This window comes from Botryllus schlosseri, chromosome 7 (assembly GCF_051294905.1).
Source record: "Botryllus schlosseri isolate E-star chromosome 7, Bs_hap1, whole genome shotgun sequence".
In the NCBI taxonomy this organism is placed as follows: domain Eukaryota; kingdom Metazoa; phylum Chordata; class Ascidiacea; order Stolidobranchia; family Styelidae; genus Botryllus; species Botryllus schlosseri.
In genome coordinates this window covers 7519955-7540761 of record NC_137242.1, presented here as the reverse complement: position 1 = coordinate 7540761, position 20807 = coordinate 7519955, and the positions used below count along the sequence as shown (strand labels likewise).

Sequence of the window (20807 nt, the reverse complement as noted above, 5' to 3'; positions counted from 1 at the left end):
TTCTTTAATTCAATACTATCGCTGAGTGGACTATTTTCAATTCAATTATAATATTTATAGGGCGGGGGTGGGGGCCTATGGTACCATAGCCAAATCAAGCAAAATAGGTGGACCAACTAGTCACTTAACAACGGAAATACGGCTACATATATAGCAGAGATGAGCGGATTTGAAATTTCTATGTCGTAATTCAATCCAAATCCGAAGCTTCAAATCCTAATCCATGTCCTAATCCAGAAATTTTGTATATTTTAATCCTAATCCTGATCCTAATCCGATATCAACTTATCTTATGCCCATAATTATGTAAAAACAAATAAAAAGTATAACGAGAGCCAAAGTACATGAAGTAATTTTGGTAGGACGAAAAACCTCGTCGCCATTCGCCACAGGACATCGATCTCCGCGAAAATCGGTAAACCTACTCCTAATCCTAATCCATTACGAAAAAAATCTAAAATCCTATTCCAATACAAATCCGACAAAATTTCACAAATCCGGTATTTCCAAATTCTAATCCTAATCCATCCCTCATGTCTGACATACAGAGACCGAAAATTATAGTTGCCTGTGGTGTTTTATTGCTATAACGAGGTACTTGAAAGACAAAATGTCGATTTACGGGTAATAGGTAAGTGCCATTAATTTTGTAAGTTTTGGCATAAATCGAAACGTGATTTTACGCCAACATTTTAGTTGATATAATCAATTTTATTCTTGAAGGTGGTGACGAAGTATTCTTCATTGACTTGATGAAGCTTGGATTATAGTAAATAACAACCAAGATGAAAAATTCGAGTTATTGAGCGTATGTCTCATAGGTCCCATGGTCGTTTGCATTTAGGCCCACGGGGTGGGGACCGGTGATACGTTAGTAGTTATATAGATCGCTCGTGATTCGCCATTGTGGCTTATGGCGGGGTGGCGAGCGGCTGGAAAACCGGGGGTGGCGAGCGGCTCCTTATGCCTTATGGTGGGGTGGCGAGCGGCTATTGCGTCTTATGGCGGGGGTGGCAAGCGGCTCTTATTTCTTATGGCGGAGGTCGCGAGCAGCTGAGAAACCGGGGGTGGCAAGCGGCTTTTATGCCTTATGGTGGGGTGGCGAGCGGCTATTGCGTCTTATGGCGGGGGTGGCAAGCGGCTCTTATTTCTTATGGCGGAGGTCGCAAGCGGCTGAGAAACCGGGGGTGGCAAGCGGCTTTTATGCCTTATGGTGGGGTGGCGAGCGGCTATTGTGTCTTGTGGTCGCACGGTAACCCTTTTCAGCATAGGGATAACTCGCACGCGGCTTCGTTGTTGGCATGTCGTACTTCGTGTTGAATATGTATCAAGTAAATAGTCATGTGATTGGTCCTTAGGTAATGTGTATATTCCAAATTACGGCGAGTACGATAATGATATATCGTTATTCTTATGGACGCTGCGATGATTCGTACTTTCAACCATCTCTCGCGCGGTGTTGAATATGTACGAGTCACCAACAATAACCGCACAAACGGAAACGTGGCTTGTTGTGAGGATTAAGCAGTGCGTGCGACAGACGGCGATTCGAATATCAACAATAATCGCGTTCGCAAACTAACACTTCAAAAAGATGTGAAATATTTGTAAAATCCTACGATCGCTCACAAGATACCACTTCCGGCATATCAATCTATCACTCAATACACAACCGAAGTTGAATTGTAATTGAATGCATAAATTTATCACATCGACATCAAAATTCGAAAACAACAACTTGATGCTTTATGTTCTCACTCTAATTTCATGATAAGTGTAATAAGTGCCGAATAACAGATACACCACCGGCGAGACTTGAATACCAACAAATTGTCACTTATTTCTATTCTAGCCGTAATCCTTTGTGAAGTTAACGCTTATTCAAAAAGGTGTGAAATATTTGCAAAACCCCGCGATCACTGACAAGATAATGTCTCGGACATAACCATCTTTCGCGACTTGGTGTCATAACCATACCGATCGCTCACGCGGTGAAATTTTAGTAATCAGTTTGTCACAGAACTTGATTTCGCTGGTAAGATTTAACAAGTAACGAATAATAGACCGCCAGGGTCGGTAACTTGAATAGCGACAAATTGTCACTTATTTCCGCTCTAACCCTAATCCTCTGTGAAGTGAACGCTTATTCAAAAGGGTGTGATATAATTTGAAAACCCGACGACCACTCACCGGATAATGCTTCAGACATAGCAATCCCTCATACCCGCTCACAAGGTAATATTTCGGTAATTAGTTTGTCCCAGAACCATCGCAGACGGTGATTCGAAAACCAACAATTTGTCACTTGCCCGCGATCGCTATACGTTTCACGCCTCCCGAATAGTGGCTGACTTTAGTTGCGTGATAAGATCCATGAAAATATTCAATCGATGTGTTAGTTTGTCAACTTGAAATGTAACTCACTACACAAATCAAGTTGAATCGTATTTGAATGTATTGATTCGACCCAACTCAAATCCTATTAACGCGATCTGTTGAATCGAACGTAACCTGAATATTACTGACACCAACATTCACCCTCATCGGATCATTCACACATTCCACGCCGCTGTTTTAACACTTATAGAATCAATACCAACTATCTCTGACCCGATAATATTCAATCATTTTGGTAATTTGCCAACTTTAAATCCATTCGCGGGATGTACTAAAGGTAAATCCAAATAATCCAGAATGAAATATTTGGACTTAGACATTGTGCGAATTGAAATAGGTTTGACAAACATGACTACCAACTTTCACCCAGTCACATTTCAAGATTATACTTTGAAACAATCCTTGAAACTGACAACTCTATTCACGGCTGAGTTTTCCGAGCAACTCGGTAAGGTCATAGTTACTACCGCATTACCTAATTTACCCGACCAACTCGTCATGATCATTCCTGAAATCAACACAAACATGACTACTGACTTGAGTCAACCACAAAACAGCATCAAGTTTTAAATCCGCTTGTAGCTTACGGCTTATTTGAATGCGGGTTATGTTTTGTTGTAATTGAGTGTACGGAAATAGTATTACGTCTCGACATCTCACCATCTTACCATACTCAAAGAGTCAACCACGAAAACATTGTCAAGTAAATCCGTTACCCAACCAACTCAAACAGTATCAGTATGAAAAACAACCAAACATACACGAATCCATACAATCACTAAAACCTAAAATCCATGACAAGCTTGGTTGTATTCATATCCCTACACATCTTTTTTTTATTCAGCTTGAAAAGTCGTTACTATTCTGTAAGATTGAGGAATTACTACGCGGTATATTCTGCAAGACAAACTAATTACTACTCGGTATATTTTGTAAGACAAAAGTAATTACTTCTCAGTGTCGGCGACTTGAGATTAACATAATATGTTTGAGTATACGAGATTTGAAAGTCCGACCAACGTAGTTGAGAATTCATTTCTTACAATCGAACGATGGTGTTATATTCAAAGTTATCATGCTGTGAACATAAGGATTGACACATTGATTTGACATATGAGATTTGTAATAGTTGATCATTATTTTATTATTAAATTATTTGCGTTAATTAGACCCGGCGTTGTGGTAAATGTTATGACAGCAACAGACTTTTCAGTACCAATGTTATTAACATATTAAGCTGTAAAACTATGTATGTCTGAAATGTTCTTGATAGGAAAATTACTCCACCTTGGTAAAAATCACTCGGCGTATCGCGGATATCAGAAAATATTTCCAGTAACCAAGACTAAAGATGAAACGACAATATCGGTATTATTACATTCAACAATCAGTACAATTATTAAAATCTATCGTTTGCGATAAACAGCACTAAAGATGTAATAATTCCAGTATTCATACATTGAACATCCGATACAAAATGCTTTATTATCCCGATTCCCAACGGGTAATTGAAACGACTAAGTGTAGAATCAGTATATCACAATATCGTTACTATTGAATCCAACGATTTATTGTCGGAATTTGTGACAGAGAATTGAAACATATGCACTTTACAGAGTATGAAAATATCACTTTGAGTATCGAGTACCGTTCGAAGCTAGCGATCAATTCTTAATCATTTCAGTAACTCCCCATTGTGCGTGCTAAATGTAAAATATCGCTAGGTTATACACTCTAAGACTTTGATTATTGTAAAAGTAAATTGTGATATGTTTGTTAGATGCATCCAATTCAACTAGAAGTGTCTAGTGCCCAACACTCGTAATATCAAAAAAGTACTTGCTACACTGTTATTTGCTAAACGTGTTTTGCATTGTTGTTCATTTCTAGTATTGATTGAAATCATTCTTGAACCCTCAAATAATAATTCCCGACATGAAACCAAGCCGCTGAAATCACGAAGATACAATGTGTACGATGTTTGTCAAATGTGTCCTACCTGGCCAACAGAAAACAATTTTCACTAGCTTGGTAATGAAACCGAAGTCTCCATTCGATATTTTGTTTGTGTCAAATACTTTACAATGAACACATTTGCGTGGTTGAGCTTTACATCATCAGACTGCCATCTGTACATCAAGAATACATCCGACTTGTAACTGGGTCGTTTACCTAACCGAGTTGTATGCACAGTTTGATATTTTTGTCATTTAGTGATTGCTGAACATACCACTTCGAAATACCGCGTTGATCTCAATTTCCATCATCGTGATAAGTGAAGTACATTTGTTTTGAATTCATAGCAATAGGCTTTTCTATGGTATGATAAATTATTGACAAGTTCTGCTTAGAAGATTGGTTGCATATCACGAAAATAATATACCACACATATTATTACTGTTACTCCATTCATCGGTATTTTTTCCGTTGTCGATTTTCAAACGAGTAAAATTTATTACTTGAGTTGCTCTGCTTACTATATTTAAATGTAAACTCACCCGTCTTTCAACAACAAACAATGTTAAAAAAGTATGCAATCAAACACAACAAGTTTTACGATACTAATTATTATCCCACATAACCCATTTCTTACCGAAGACATATGAAATATATTCATGTTACACGAAAATATTCGCTCATGCTACAAACCTGTACAATGATTGGTGGTGCTTTCAAACTGTTTCGATACCTCAAGAACTTTATTGTCTGAATGGTTGTTCATGTATCGTAATAATCAAGTAGTTCAACACAGAACTAGTATTAACAGAAACACCAGAGTTGTTTACACAAAAGTTTGTATGCGTACAGTATGCGAATACCATGTGTAAGTCGAGCGCAATTGCGGTATCCATCCAAGTTTAGTTAACACAAATTCATTACAACGGAGCCGCGTAAACCTTCGTGAAAGAAAAGCATACCCACTTCCCGAGGGTTCTGTCAATGTCATAACAATAAACCAGATACTCCAACAACAGAGTACATATGTTTTCTAGTCACGATCCTTACATCTTTCACATAGATCAATCTACTTTGCTACCGAAAAGTGCTGAGTCATCATATGGTTGTCCTCACAACTAAAACATACTATCGTACAAAATGGTCGTTATAGTTTGCACACCAACGGTACATCGTACAAGTAACAAGGTTCGAGAATCCAGTTATTCAAAAAAAAACGTGAAAGTATTTCTACACCAAGTTGGTATGTTGACGAAAGCGTATATTGTAATATCATGATCGATTTGCATTCGTTGGCCACAAACTGTCACTACTCTAAATAATTCTTTTTCACTCAAACACAATCGCATACTTGTCACCATTCGTTTTCATCAAGTACGAGTTCAAGAAACTTACTTACTACGACATGAATTTTTATTTTTATGTTGTGTAAATAGGTAATAATTAATTCAAGTAACACTATATCAACATCATCGACTTGTGCTAATAGATTTACATGCGGTCTTGTGGTTTTCGTCGGGTCATACAGCACGAACTAACTGTAGACTCCTCTCTGTTGTACAACTACTCGGTAATCGAAATGCATTAACATGTAAACAACGATCTTGTTTCGTCACACCAAAAATATGTTCGCTGTCGCGATACTCCGCACAAGACGCGCATAGCCTTTTCACACTCGTAATAGTATACCAACGTCAAACGATAACGTTTAACAAGACCAACGACACTGAGCCCACGACGTTTACCTATGTAAAATTACCACTTTCACTTGCCAGTCCATCGTTTACCTGACTAAACATATTATTTTCCTTTGGAGATCTGACGTTTACCCAGAGTAAGAAACCATTTTCACTTGTAAATATATTTTTTCCTTGGCCAACAAACCTTTTTTCACTTGGAAATATATTTTTTCCTTGGCTAACAAACCTTTTTTCACTTGGAAATATATTTTTTCTCTGGTTAACAAACCTTTCTCACTTGGAAATATATTTTTTCTCTGGTTAACAAACCTTTTTCACTTGGAAATATATTTTTTCTCTGGTTAACAATCCTTTTTCACTTGGAAATATATTTTTCCCTGGGTAACAAACCTTTTTTCCCTGAGCAACAAACCATTCTCACTTGGTGGTCCGTCGTTTAGCCGAGTAAAAATATCATTTTCCTTTGGAGATCCGGCGTTTACCCAGTGTAACAATACATTTTCAGTTGGAAAAATACTTTTACCTAGAGTAACTAATCATTTTCTCCTGGGTAACAATCCCTTTTCGTCTGGAAACCATCATTTAACTGAGTACCAATACCGTTTTCACTTGGAAATACATTTTTTCCCTGGGTAACAATACCATTTTCGTTTTGAAAACTGACAACCACACCGGTCAATTTGATATTTTTGTATATTGTTACAACAAACAGTGACGGAAATATACACAGACAACCGGTTTCAGAGTATACCCCATCGGTCGTATCACATCAATATCATCGGTTAACCACATACAATATGCTCTTGTACACTGAAATGCATGTTTTGGAAACTTGGACAATAGACCTCGATAGTTCTGTGATGTCCGGGTTCGTGCTTTGGATTTTCCAGAGTCAAAATGTCTGAATAAAACACCTCCTCGACGACGGTTGGTATGTGGATAACGGTTGGATTTATGTCACCCATCGCGATAACAATTCCTGGTCGAGTTTTCCACCGGCATGTTTGCTATATTGTGTCTTTATTGGTCAATGTATGTCTCGACATTCAGTTTGAAATCGGAAATGCAAAAGTATGTAACCGGTTTCGGATATCAACTCTGAATCGATAAACCAATGAACAATATTCAAAGTAAACATGTCACACCCTGTGTTTCCACGAAAAAATACCATCCAGACATACGTCGCGCTTGTTTGCCCACACCAGTATACGCGCAAATGGAGGTGTGTGACATTGCATGCAATGTGTTGGTATACAAACATCGATCCACAGACATTATCATAGTCGGTAGTTTTGATGTAGATCGAATGTCACCCGATAACAATACCAATAAGCCACATTGCAATGACTCTGAGTCTGCGCTATTACATCGATATTTCGACACCGTTCACTGATTTATTCGATGGTGTTATCGTGTTGTAACATTACAAGATAGTCATGACCCTATCTCCGGACAGACCACCTAGACCAATTGGATACATCGGTCAATATCCGTCGTGTTGTCGACACCGAAGTTTTCTGCTGCAGCGTTTGACCAATGTGACTTATCGAAGTACGGTGCTCGAAATGATTGCGATCGGTCTTTCACTAAATCACGATGCATGGATGTCGCTACTCCCACATAACGACTCCAGATAAATATCGCGAACAGTGATTCTGCAAATCTCGGACTGATACTGTGATCCAATAAGGTGTGTTTCTGTGAAGACTGCAATCGTACATCACAAATAGAACACTACCTCGTGATTTCACACACAATCATAAAACACGCCACCTTGAGGGTCCCATTCGTCCAGCCACATTTCGAAACGGTCATCGCCGCAAGAGACCGAGGTTGCGCTCGTCATATCGGTAACATTTTGAAACGAGATCGTCACAAGGCTATTGACGTCGATTCTGTTGGTGATATCGAAGATCATGTCAACCCGTTTCACAATCCGTCGTTTTTCAAGTCCCAGCACCATAGCGTTACGACACAGACAAGAAGCGTCGGTGGAAATGATAAAACACGGAAGGTACACTTTGGTGTTATTTGATATGGATTTTACACCAGACGAACCTCACATTCGAGTGATGCATTTGAATGGCGATTGTATTATTGATGTCCAGGGAAAAGAAATGTATCGATTTATCGGATTTGTACATATCCAACAAAAACCTGGGTATATGATTGTACACGGTTCGCATATTTGACTGTGATCACAATATTGGTATATACTGTACAGTTCACTTTCACCGCCGTGCGAATAACCCATGTTACGGTTCCGTGTTTGTGTGTCTGTATGTCATGCTTCAGATTGACTCAGAGTCATTGCAATGTGGCTTATTGGTATTGTTATCGGGTGACATTCGATCTACATCAAAACTACCGACTATGATAATGTCTGTGGATCGATGTTTGTATACCAACACATTGCATGCAATGTCACACACCTCCATTTGCGCGTATACTGGTGTGGGCAAACAAGCGCGACGTATGTCTGGATGGTATTTTTTCGTGGAAACACAGGGTGTGACATGTTTACTTTGAATATTGTTCATTGGTTTATCGATTCAGAGTTGATATCCGGATCCGGTTACATACTTTAGCATTTCCGATTTCAAACTGAATGTCGAGACATACATTGACCAATAAAGACACAATATAGCAAACATGCCGGTGGAAAACTCGACCAGGAATTGTTATCGCGATGGGTGACATAAATCCAACCGTTATCCACATACCAACCGTCGTCGAGGAGGTGTTTTATTCAGACATTTTGACTCTGGAAAATCCAAAGCACGAACCCGGACATCACAGAACTATCGAGGTCTATTGTCCAAGTTTCCAAAACATGCATTTCAGTGTACAAGAGCATATTGTATGTGGTTAACCGATGATATTGATGTGATACGACCGATGGGGTATACTCTGAAACCGGTTGTCTGTGTATATTTCCGTCACTGTTTGTTGTAACAATATACAAAAATATCAAATTGACCGGTGTGGTTGTCAGTTTTCAAAACGAAAATGGTATTGTTACCCAGGGAAAAAATGTATTTCCAAGTGAAAACGGTATTGGTACTCAGTTAAATGATAGTTTCCAGACGAAAAGGGATTGTTACCCAGGAGAAAATGATTAGTTACTCTAGGTAAAAGTATTTTTCCAAGTGAAAATGTATTGTTACACTGGGTAAACGCCGGATCTCCAAAGGAAAATGATATTTTTACTCGGCTAAACGACGGACCACCAAGTGAGAATGGTTTGTTGCTCAGGGAAAAAAGGTTTGTTACCCAGGGGAAAATATATTTCCAAGTGAAAAAGGATTGTTAACCAGAGAAAAAATATATTTCCAAGTGAAAAAGGTTTGTTAACCAGAGAAAAAATATATTTCCAAGTGAAAAAGGTTTGTTAACCAGAGAAAAAATATATTTCCAAGTGAAAAAAGGTTTGTTAGCCAAGGAAAAAATATATTTCCAAGTGAAAAAAGGTTTGTTAGCCAAGGAAAAAATATATTTACAAGTGAAAATGGTTTCTTACTCTGGGTAAACGTCAGATCTCCAAAGGAAAATAATATGTTTAGTCAGGTAAACGATGGACTGGCAAGTGAAAGTGGTAATTTTACATAGGTAAACGTCGTGGGCTCAGTGTCGTTGGTCTTGTTAAACGTTATCGTTTGACGTTGGTATACTATTACGAGTGTGAAAAGGCTATGCGCGTCTTGTGCGGAGTATCGCGACAGCGAACATATTTTTGGTGTGACGAAACAAGATCGTTGTTTACATGTTAATGCATTTCGATTACCGAGTAGTTGTACAACAGAGAGGAGTCTACAGTTAGTTCGTGCTGTATGACCCGACGAAAACCACAAGACCGCATGTAAATCTATTAGCACAAGTCGATGATGTTGATATAGTGTTACTTGAATTAATTATTACCTATTTACACAACATAAAAATAAAAATTCATGTCGTAGTAAGTAAGTTTCTTGAACTCGTACTTGATGAAAACGAATGGTGACAAGTATGCGATTGTGTTTGAGTGAAAAAGAATTATTTAGAGTAGTGACAGTTTGTGGCCAACGAATGCAAATCGATCATGATATTACAATATACGCTTTCGTCAACATACCAACTTGGTGTAGAAATACTTTCACGTTTTTTTTTTAATAACTGGATTCTCGAACCTTGTTACTTGTACGATGTACCGTTGGTGTGCAAACTATAACGACCATTTTGTACGATAGTATGTTTTAGTTGTGAGGACAACCATATGATGACTCAGCACTTTTCGGTAGCAAAGTAGATTGATCTATGTGAAAGATGTAAGGATCGTGACTAGAAAACATATGTACTCTGTTGTTGGAGTATCTGGTTTATTGTTATGACATTGACAGAACCCTCGGGAAGTGGGTATGCTTTTCTTTTACGAAGGTTTACGCGGCTCCGTTGTAATGAATTTGTGTTAACTAAACTTGGATGGATACCGCAATTGCGCTCGACTTACACATGGTATTCGCATACTGTACGCATACAAACTTTTGTGTAAACAACTCTGGTGTTTCTGTTAATACTAGTTCTGTGTTGAACTACTTGATTGTTACGATACATGAACAACCATTCAGACAATAAAGTTCTTGAGGTATCGAAACAGTTTGAAAGCACCACCAATCATTGTACAGGTTTGTAGCATGAGCGAATATTTTCGTGTAACATGAATATATTTCATATGTCTTCGGTAAGAAATGGGTTATGTGGGATAATAATTAGTATCGTAAAACTTGTTGTGTTTGATTGCATACTTTTTTAACATTGTTTGTTGTTGAAAGACGGGTGAGTTTACATTTAAATATAGTAAGCAGAGCAACTCAAGTAATAAATTTTACTCGTTTGAAAATCGACAACGGAAAAAATACCGATGAATGGAGTAACAGTAATAATATGTGTGGTATATTATTTTCGTGATATGCAACCAATCTTCTAAGCAGAACTTGTCAATAATTTATCATACCATAGAAAAGCCTATTGCTATGAATTCAAAACAAATGTACTTCACTTATCACGATGATGGAAATTGAGATCAACGCGGTATTTCGAAGTGGTATGTTCAGCAATCACTAAATGACAAAAATATCAAACTGTGCATACAACTCGGTTAGGTAAACGACCCAGTTACAAGTCGGATGTATTCTTGATGTACAGATGGCAGTCTGATGATGTAAAGCTCAACCACGCAAATGTGTTCATTGTAAAGTATTTGACACAAACAAAATATCGAATGGAGACTTCGGTTTCATTACCAAGCTAGTGAAAATTGTTTTCTGTTGGCCAGGTAGGACACATTTGACAAACATCGTACACATTGTATCTTCGTGATTTCAGCGGCTTGGTTTCATGTCGGGAAGTATTATTTGAGGGTTCAAGAATGATTTCAATCAATACTAGAAATGAACAACAATGCAAAACACGTTTAGCAAATAACAGTGTAGCAAGTACTTTTTTGATATTACGAGTGTTGGGCACTAGACACTTCTAGTTGAATTGGATGCATCTAACAAACATATCACAATTTACTTTTACAATAATCAAAGTCTTAGAGTGTATAACCTAGCGATATTTTACATTTAGCACGCACAATGGGGAGTTACTGAAATGATTAAGAATTGATCGCTAGCTTCGAACGGTACTCGATACTCAAAGTGATATTTTCATACTCTGTAAAGTGCATATGTTTCAATTCTCTGTCACAAATTCCGACAATAAATCGTTGGATTCAATAGTAACGATATTGTGATATACTGATTCTACACTTAGTCGTTTCAATTACCCGTTGGGAATCGGGATAATAAAGCATTTTGTATCGGATGTTCAATGTATGAATACTGGAATTATTACATCTTTAGTGCTGTTTATCGCAAACGATAGATTTTAATAATTGTACTGATTGTTGAATGTAATAATACCGATATTGTCGTTTCATCTTTAGTCTTGGTTACTGGAAATATTTTCTGATATCCGCGATACGCCGAGTGATTTTTACCAAGGTGGAGTAATTTTCCTATCAAGAACATTTCAGACATACATAGTTTTACAGCTTAATATGTTAATAACATTGGTACTGAAAAGTCTGTTGCTGTCATAACATTTACCACAACGCCGGGTCTAATTAACGCAAATAATTTAATAATAAAGTAATGATCAACTATTACAAATCTCATATGTCAAATCAATGTGTCAATCCTTATGTTCACAGCATGATAACTTTGAATATAACACCATCGTTCGATTGTAAGAAATGAATTCTCAACTACGTTGGTCGGACTTTCAAATCTCGTATACTCAAACATATTATGTTAATCTCAAGTCGCCGACACTGAGAAGTAATTACTTTTGTCTTACAAAATATACCGAGTAGTAATTAGTTTGTCTTGCAGAATATACCGCGTAGTAATTCCTCAATCTTACAGAATAGTAACGACTTTTCAAGCTGAATAAAAAAAGATGTGTAGGGATATGAATACAACCAAGCTTGTCATGGATTTTAGGTTTTAGTGATTGTATGGATTCGTGTATGTTTGGTTGTTTTTCATACTGATACTGTTTGAGTTGGTTGGGTAACGGATTTACTTGACAATGTTTTCGTGGTTGACTCTTTGAGTATGGTAAGATGGTGAGATGTCGAGACGTAATACTATTTCCGTACACTCAATTACAACAAAACATAACCCGCATTCAAATAAGCCGTAAGCTACAAGCGGATTTAAAACTTGATGCTGTTTTGTGGTTGACTCAAGTCAGTAGTCATGTTTGTGTTGATTTCAGGAATGATCATGACGAGTTGGTCGGGTAAATTAGGTAATGCGGTAGTAACTATGACCTTACCGAGTTGCTCGGAAAACTCAGCCGTGAATAGAGTTGTCAGTTTCAAGGATTGTTTCAAAGTATAATCTTGAAATGTGACTGGGTGAAAGTTGGTAGTCATGTTTGTCAAACCTATTTCAATTCGCACAATGTCTAAGTCCAAATATTTCATTCTGGATTATTTGGATTTACCTTTAGTACATCCCGCGAATGGATTTAAAGTTGGCAAATTACCAAAATGATTGAATATTATCGGGTCAGAGATAGTTGGTATTGATTCTATAAGTGTTAAAACAGCGGCGTGGAATGTGTGAATGATCCGATGAGGGTGAATGTTGGTGTCAGTAATATTCAGGTTACGTTCGATTCAACAGATCGCGTTAATAGGATTTGAGTTGGGTCGAATCAATACATTCAAATACGATTCAACTTGATTTGTGTAGTGAGTTACATTTCAAGTTGACAAACTAACACATCGATTGAATATTTTCATGGATCTTATCACGCAACTAAAGTCAGCCACTATTCGGGAGGCGTGAAACGTATAGCGATCGCGGGCAAGTGACAAATTGTTGGTTTTCGAATCACCGTCTGCGATGGTTCTGGGACAAACTAATTACCGAAATATTACCTTGTGAGCGGGTATGAGGGATTGCTATGTCTGAAGCATTATCCGGTGAGTGGTCGTCGGGTTTTCAAATTATATCACACCCTTTTGAATAAGCGTTCACTTCACAGAGGATTAGGGTTAGAGCGGAAATAAGTGACAATTTGTCGCTATTCAAGTTACCGACCCTGGCGGTCTATTATTCGTTACTTGTTAAATCTTACCAGCGAAATCAAGTTCTGTGACAAACTGATTACTAAAATTTCACCGCGTGAGCGATCGGTATGGTTATGACACCAAGTCGCGAAAGATGGTTATGTCCGAGACATTATCTTGTCAGTGATCGCGGGGTTTTGCAAATATTTCACACCTTTTTGAATAAGCGTTAACTTCACAAAGGATTACGGCTAGAATAGAAATAAGTGACAATTTGTTGGTATTCAAGTCTCGCCGGTGGTGTATCTGTTATTCGGCACTTATTACACTTATCATGAAATTAGAGTGAGAACATAAAGCATCAAGTTGTTGTTTTCGAATTTTGATGTCGATGTGATAAATTTATGCATTCAATTACAATCCAACTTCGGTTGTGTATTGAGTGATAGATTGATATGCCGGAAGTGGTATCTTGTGAGCGATCGTAGGATTTTACAAATATTTCACATCTTTTTGAAGTGTTAGTTTGCGAACGCGATTATTGTTGATATTCGAATCGCCGTCTGTCGCACGCACTGCTTAATCCTCACAACAAGCCACGTTTCCGTTTGTGCGGTTATTGTTGGTGACTCGTACATATTCAACACCGCGCGAGAGATGGTTGAAAGTACGAATCATCGCAGCGTCCATAAGAATAACGATATATCGTTGTCGTACTCGCCGTAATTTGGAATATACACATTACCTAAGGACCAATCACATGACTATTTACTTGATACATATTCAACACGAAGTACGACATGCCAACAACGAAGCCGCGTGCGAGTTATCCCTATGCTGAAAAGGGTTACCGTGCGACCACAAGACACAATAGCCGCTCGCCACCCCACCATAAGGCATAAAAGCCGCTTGCCACCCCCGGTTTCTCAGCCGCTTGCGACCTCCGCCATAAGAAATAAGAGCCGCTTGCCACCCCCGCCATAAGACGCAATAGCCGCTCGCCACCCCACCATAAGGCATAAAAGCCGCTTGCCACCCCCGGTTTCTCAGCTGCTCGTGACCTCCGCCATAAGAAATAAGAGCCGCTTGCCACCCCCGCCATAAGACGCAATAGCCGCTCGCCACCCCACCATAAGGCATAAGGAGCCGCTCGCCACCCCCGGTTTTCCAGCCGCTCGCCACCCCGCCATAAGCCTCAATGGCGAATCACGAGCGATCTATATAACTACTTACGTTCGAGCAACAAATTTGCAGCATTCATAAATATTTTTTGAAAAGACGGATATTCATGTAAATGTCGGCGATAGATAGAGCTTGTATCAAAGTGTTGGGCCAGCCAAGGATCTGCTATTCTCGGCTGATGATTTGAGGACCACACTGTAAAAAATCTGGTAGATTTACTGGGAAATCTGTGTAAATTTTACCACAAATTACCGGTCGCAGCCAATTACTGCGCGTAGCTTGTCATTTTACATTTTGATATGTAATATTACCTTAATATAGCTGTAAAGTAAGTTACCAGAATTTCTTCGCAAAATTACTGACAGTTACTCGTTACTGCAGTTTACCGGGCTATTGGCAAAATTGATTAGCTTCAAAATCGCTGCAGCCAATGTATACGTAGAACTGAATGTTACTGATATATCATTCTATAGAGGTGATTTGACCTGATTGAACCTCGTTTGCGAGACTGGGGTCTGTCATACCGAAATTGTTGGCCCTAGTATCAATTTAAGCTTAGTAGGGTACAAGAAATAACTGACGATCGTAGCTAATGTGGTACACCGTAGCCATATTATATTATAAGGCAATGGCTGTACGGCCAGTCTCGCTGGTTACATTCGTTGTCACGGATAAGGCTGATAAGTTAGAAAATTAGTTCAGGATGCAAAATATTGCTCGGGGAAACTAGAAATATCAGCACCGCATGCTCAGCTAACCATTTGTTAATGGCGGACAAGGCGACCTGTAATAGGTTACATTAGGTGACTGCTTTTTCTGAGATTCGTAGTAAACAACCAACGCACAACTGTGACATCACAAGCAGCGTCTGGTTAGGTAAGTACAGTAAGTAGTGAACAACACATGGGATATACATCAATTTATACGAAATTAGATGAAAAAAGGGACTATATTCAATGATAAATGTTTCTGTATGGAAAAAACGACCCAGATCAAACATTATAACGTGGCCAGTAAATATTATTGGTGTTATGTGTCAGCGGATGAATACCATTTATTTCGAAATCGTTCGAGTGTCGTATGGCCAGTGGCCATTAGTGAGATTTAAGCAAAGGGTGGAGCGAAGCTTGTGCTTGAAGAAAGTGAACACGATCGTTGAAGATTCCTAGGAATGCTGAATGGCATGCGCATCTTAAAAGGTAATACAGTACTGCATAGTATTTGTTACCGTGAATATCTGACTCTGCTCTGCACACCAGCCCTCGATGACTTAGATTTCATGATTGATATATTTCATTCGCCGCATTCTCTATTCTATTTTGGGATATTTGTCGACTTATATAGTGACCACATACTCCGCTGCGGAGGAGTTGAAACTGTTGGCTTGGTAATGTCATTTTCGGGCCATAGCATAGATATGTTTTCATCCACTGCTGGATTTGTTTGCCACACATGCCACCTTAAATTAGGAACCTTTTGTTTCAATACAGAGATAAAGTCATGAATCTCTGCTATGTCATGTAAAAGGCGGAGCCGTCATCACACAATGTGCCAGTACCGGTACTTCAAAACATGTTATATTTTTGTTAGCCTATTTGTCTTAGTCTTTATAATGTCATGTCCACTGTCCAGGTTAGGAACTTTGCTTTATATAGCTACTTACGCACGAATTCTTTTTAGTGGAACTGCAAGATACTACTTACACAGAAGGAATGAGAACGAGAAAAAGAAACAATTGGAAGTTTGGCCGGTGGTGGAATTAATTCACGTTTTCTTGAGACCACTCGTGTTACTGCATGTCTCCCAAAGAAGAATTAGACCTCCAGCAGCAATATTTTTCCATCGATAACCACTTCATCGTGATATCATGAATGAATATACAGTTTATTCCAATGTCGTTTTGTGGATGTGAAGAAAATGTTGCGATATTTTTGCATCGGGTTGCTTTGCGATAGGTATGGATGTACGTGAATTTACAAGCTGGTATGTAATCCTGATTTACAGGAACAGCATGTAGGTAGGTAGGCGGTAAAATGACAGTCTCGATCGCAAATGTACAGGAGAACATGTAGATTAGATATACCGGAGGTGACTGTAACATTACAGTCTGGCGTGTAAAGTGAGATTACCGGACGAGTGTAAGTTAAATTTACATTGACTAACGGTAATGTTAGATTACCACGAAATGTCTGGCTACCGTGCTTCCAAACATTTCGCGGTAAATCGAGGTTTTTATTTTTTACAGTGCAGAGATCATTTTGCAATTTTTTATCCATCGGTACCACATCTCCCCTACTTCAAACATGCTTTTTGTTAGTTAGAAAACTCAGGGAAACCAAATGGTAACTTGCCAAGTTTGTAAAGGGCATTAGTCATTTGGAGCCTTATATTCTCATTAAAATCGTCTTTTTGTAAAAGTGCACTAAAACGCATTGCCGTACTACTGGGCCATTGTATGGTAATTACGCAGTAGTTTGGCCTGAAACCAAGTTTTTTGGCTTAAAAACTGACTAATGTTTACGTGAAAAAATCGTTATTTTAACGAAATTTGGCCCCATGAAGAATTCCAGTAGTTACATCACGTATTATGGTAGAAATAATTAAAATTTGTAATAGTACAACGAAAGATACTCTCCTACATTCTCGTGCATAAAGTGTCTGTCCTTACTAAGTAGCTTGCCAAGAATGGAGAAAGAACGTTCAACAGTAGCAGTTGTTGGCTGACAACACTCAAGTTGTGCGTACTCTGCTGGTGACACACCGTGTTGCTTCATTCCGAATATGCTATCGACATCACAATTTTTCATCATGCGCTTCTTGATATTAGAACCATGCAATGCCCAAGCATATTGTGGTACGTTGAATGTAACACCATGTCAACCTATTTGTTTCATTTGACCGTTTATGACTCACAAGGAGCAGACAATGGACCGTCTACAACGGTAGGCCTATAAAGTAGGCTACAAGCTGTAAATATCAAATGATAAGTTCGCCGACACTGCAAAATCTACGATACAAACGAAACGCAGAGGTCGATTTTTTTTGACTTTTTAAACAATTTTGACAAATTTTGACCTAACGCTGCAATTTTGACAACATTTTTACAAATTTTGACATGTAAAAAAAAATCACCCTACTGATCACCGAATGGGAGTACCATTGCTAACAAGTTTGATAAACATTGTTTTATAGTAGTCAGTCTCTTTCCCATCGCATGTCACGATAGTTGCGGTAGTTCGTTCATTCTGTTTCGTCTTCATAAAATTTCGTGTTGCTCCTAAAGAACATAGTAATTAATAGGGTATTCCACGGCACCAATAACGTTAGAACTACTTTTACTTATGTTAGTACGCGAGCAGCTGACTCGCACTCAGTCCTGCTGATTATTCTTCGTTCCAACATCTTTCTCTTTATAAAGATAAAATTCGGCATCTAATGTGGATTTGAATATGCTCATGGCCTTTTTCTCTTCCGGATAGCTCACGTCTCTCATACTCGCGTTCACCATCACCAACATTTCAGTCACTGACTTATGATCCCAATTATTAGTAAAAATATCGGCCAAAGTCGGGATAAGATCGTTTGAGTAAGCAACGTAATCGTAATACGTCGCATACACGACGACACATTTGTTTATCAACGGTAACGTGTCTGGATAAAATGTGTTCTCGTCGCAATGGTAGTCGATTTCCGGGTAAGAAGTCCCTGCTTTTGGTACCCTCAACACTTTTTTCTCTCCACGACAATAATCGAAGATGAAAATCTTGACTTTGTCATGCCACGGGGATTCTTTACCTTCGAAATAATCAAGTATTTTACGCTCGCAAACGGACTCACCGTTCACTCCACAACACACGGCTCGAAGAATACCGCCACTTTCCTGCGAATCATTCGAACGACTATCCAATTTTTCCAATCTCCCGTGTGAGCTGACCGTCACTACTAGGTAATCGTAGTCACTAGAATCGGAAGCCGCCAATTTTTTAAGAATTTTCTTCATATCAACTGCTGTCCTGTTCAGATGAGTTTCGATTTCACATCCTAATATGTCTTTCCAGAGACTTTCCATATTTTCCTTATCCGTGATGTGGGATTTACTGTCTTTTGTCAAACTGTTACTGATCACAACTCCGCAACCCTTTAAGGGAGTCTTGATACTTTTTCTTGATATCGGAAGTTGACTGATGGCATCCTGAGCTTCAACAATCCTGCTGTTTGGATCAAACGCTGCTAAAAATTCCTTAACGGACTCGATGGATTTCTCCTTCGCACTACTTCTTCTAAGACTTTCTCTGAGGGTTTCTAATGCCCTATCAACATCATCATTGACAGAGGAAGAGTTGCTATCGCGATCGTTTCTGATATCTTGATCGCGTGATGGAAATAATGTGCAGGGAGATGTAAAAGTGGATTCGAAAACACTCCATTTGTCATCTTTGTTCATCTCCTTATTTACTCTCGTAAGCATTTGTGTCCAGGTGTCCGTTTTATATCTCGCAGAGAATACATCATATACCTTCTCCATGAGATGCGTCGCGGATCCGTATGCTATCAAAAGGCCAGAAAACTTCGAACATGTCTCTTCAGTACGGTTGCCGTCACCGGAACTAACATTATTCTCGGGTTTCCGCAAAATCTGCTTCCGCGGTTTATCGCCGCGATTACTGGGTTCCATGTCGCTCATTCGGTTGTATCCTAAAACGAACAGCTTCGGCTTTTCGCGCCATGCCTGGTTGTTGTTGTAGAACTTAGAAAAAAAAGCTTCTTCCTGAACATAGTTTCCATCCTTCGCTTCTATAAAAGGCTGCAAACTTTCACGGATTGGTAATAAACCCCCATTGCCAATCACGACTACAATCAAATATTGGTAAATAGAACCATCTGCCGTCGCTAACCTCCCGAATACGTCCATGACGTCTTGAGCAGTCAAGTCAGAGTGCACTTTGTTTTCAAATAATTCACAGCCTAGTTTTTCTGTCCACAGCTTTTGCATTTGACTAGAGTGTTGTTCATGCAAGTATGGCGATTTTTCTCCGTACGGATTGCTCAGTATGAGAACACACCCCATCGAATCGTCGCTCGCATGCGAAGCCATTTTAGACTTTCGCCTCGACTTGATTGATGTATTCAGTCAAAATCTGTGAATTATGTTATGTATTATTTATTAGGCCTATATCATAGGCCCATAGTATGCGGAAATAAAATTTGGCGGTATATGAACAAACCTCGTCGTTACTACTCGCAAATTGTATGGAGATAATTAAGATACATTGCTATCGATTATGTTAGGCTTCGGTTAACAGTTATGCAGTTTTGGGGGCAGTGGCGTAGCAGCCACATGGCGGTTATGGTTCTGCGCCAGGGGCGGCAGGCTACAAAGGGGCGGCAAAATGAGGCCGCACAGTGTACACTACACAGCCGGCTAAAAGCAGCGTAATTGGTAGTCCTATAGCCGGCGACCAGAGAGCTAAAATTTGATCAAACTGGTCTCAATCGAAAGCTAGTGTCGCACTGATTCCGAAAACACAAATTAAAATGTGAGCATGGCAAAGGAACAACTCTGATAAAGCCGTCAAGGCCGATTGTTCCGAACAATCGGAGCGCCGCAACACAATGACCGATTGACCATGATGATGGAAATTGTATCGGGCGATTATTCGGAACAATACCGATTTTCAGACTTTGATGGCTATTTCGGGGTGATTCCGTTGCCCTGACCAGCTTTTAAATTGTATTTCCGGAATCAGGGCAACAGTAGCGTTCGATAAAGATCAGTATTGATAAATTGGAGTTAGCGGGGCAGATAGCGTAGTGGTGACGGTAAGCGCCTACCGCCCAGGCAACCCTGGTCGATTCTGGGTTGGAGGTTATTCTGGGCTCGTCTTCCCCGCGTCGCCGTTCTTACGGCTACAAAAAAAAGACAGAAGAAGACCCGATGAAAAAGCGCACTCACAAGGAACGGAGAAAGA

The 20807-nt window shown here is 39.1% G+C and overlaps 1 protein-coding gene and 1 long non-coding RNA gene across 2 annotated transcripts in view; one reads left to right on the top strand and one right to left on the bottom strand.

Annotated features, from left to right (window-relative positions):
• Positions 1-20807, bottom strand: part of LOC145442700 (double-headed protease inhibitor, submandibular gland-like) — a 78747-nt gene that overhangs the window by 28459 nt on the left and 29481 nt on the right. The gene's annotated exons all lie outside the window — the stretch shown is intronic.
• Positions 15023-16731, top strand: LOC145442764 (uncharacterized). Its single transcript, XR_013916151.1, has 2 exons — positions 15023-16037; positions 16519-16731. It is a non-coding gene; the product is annotated as an uncharacterized LOC145442764 (long non-coding RNA).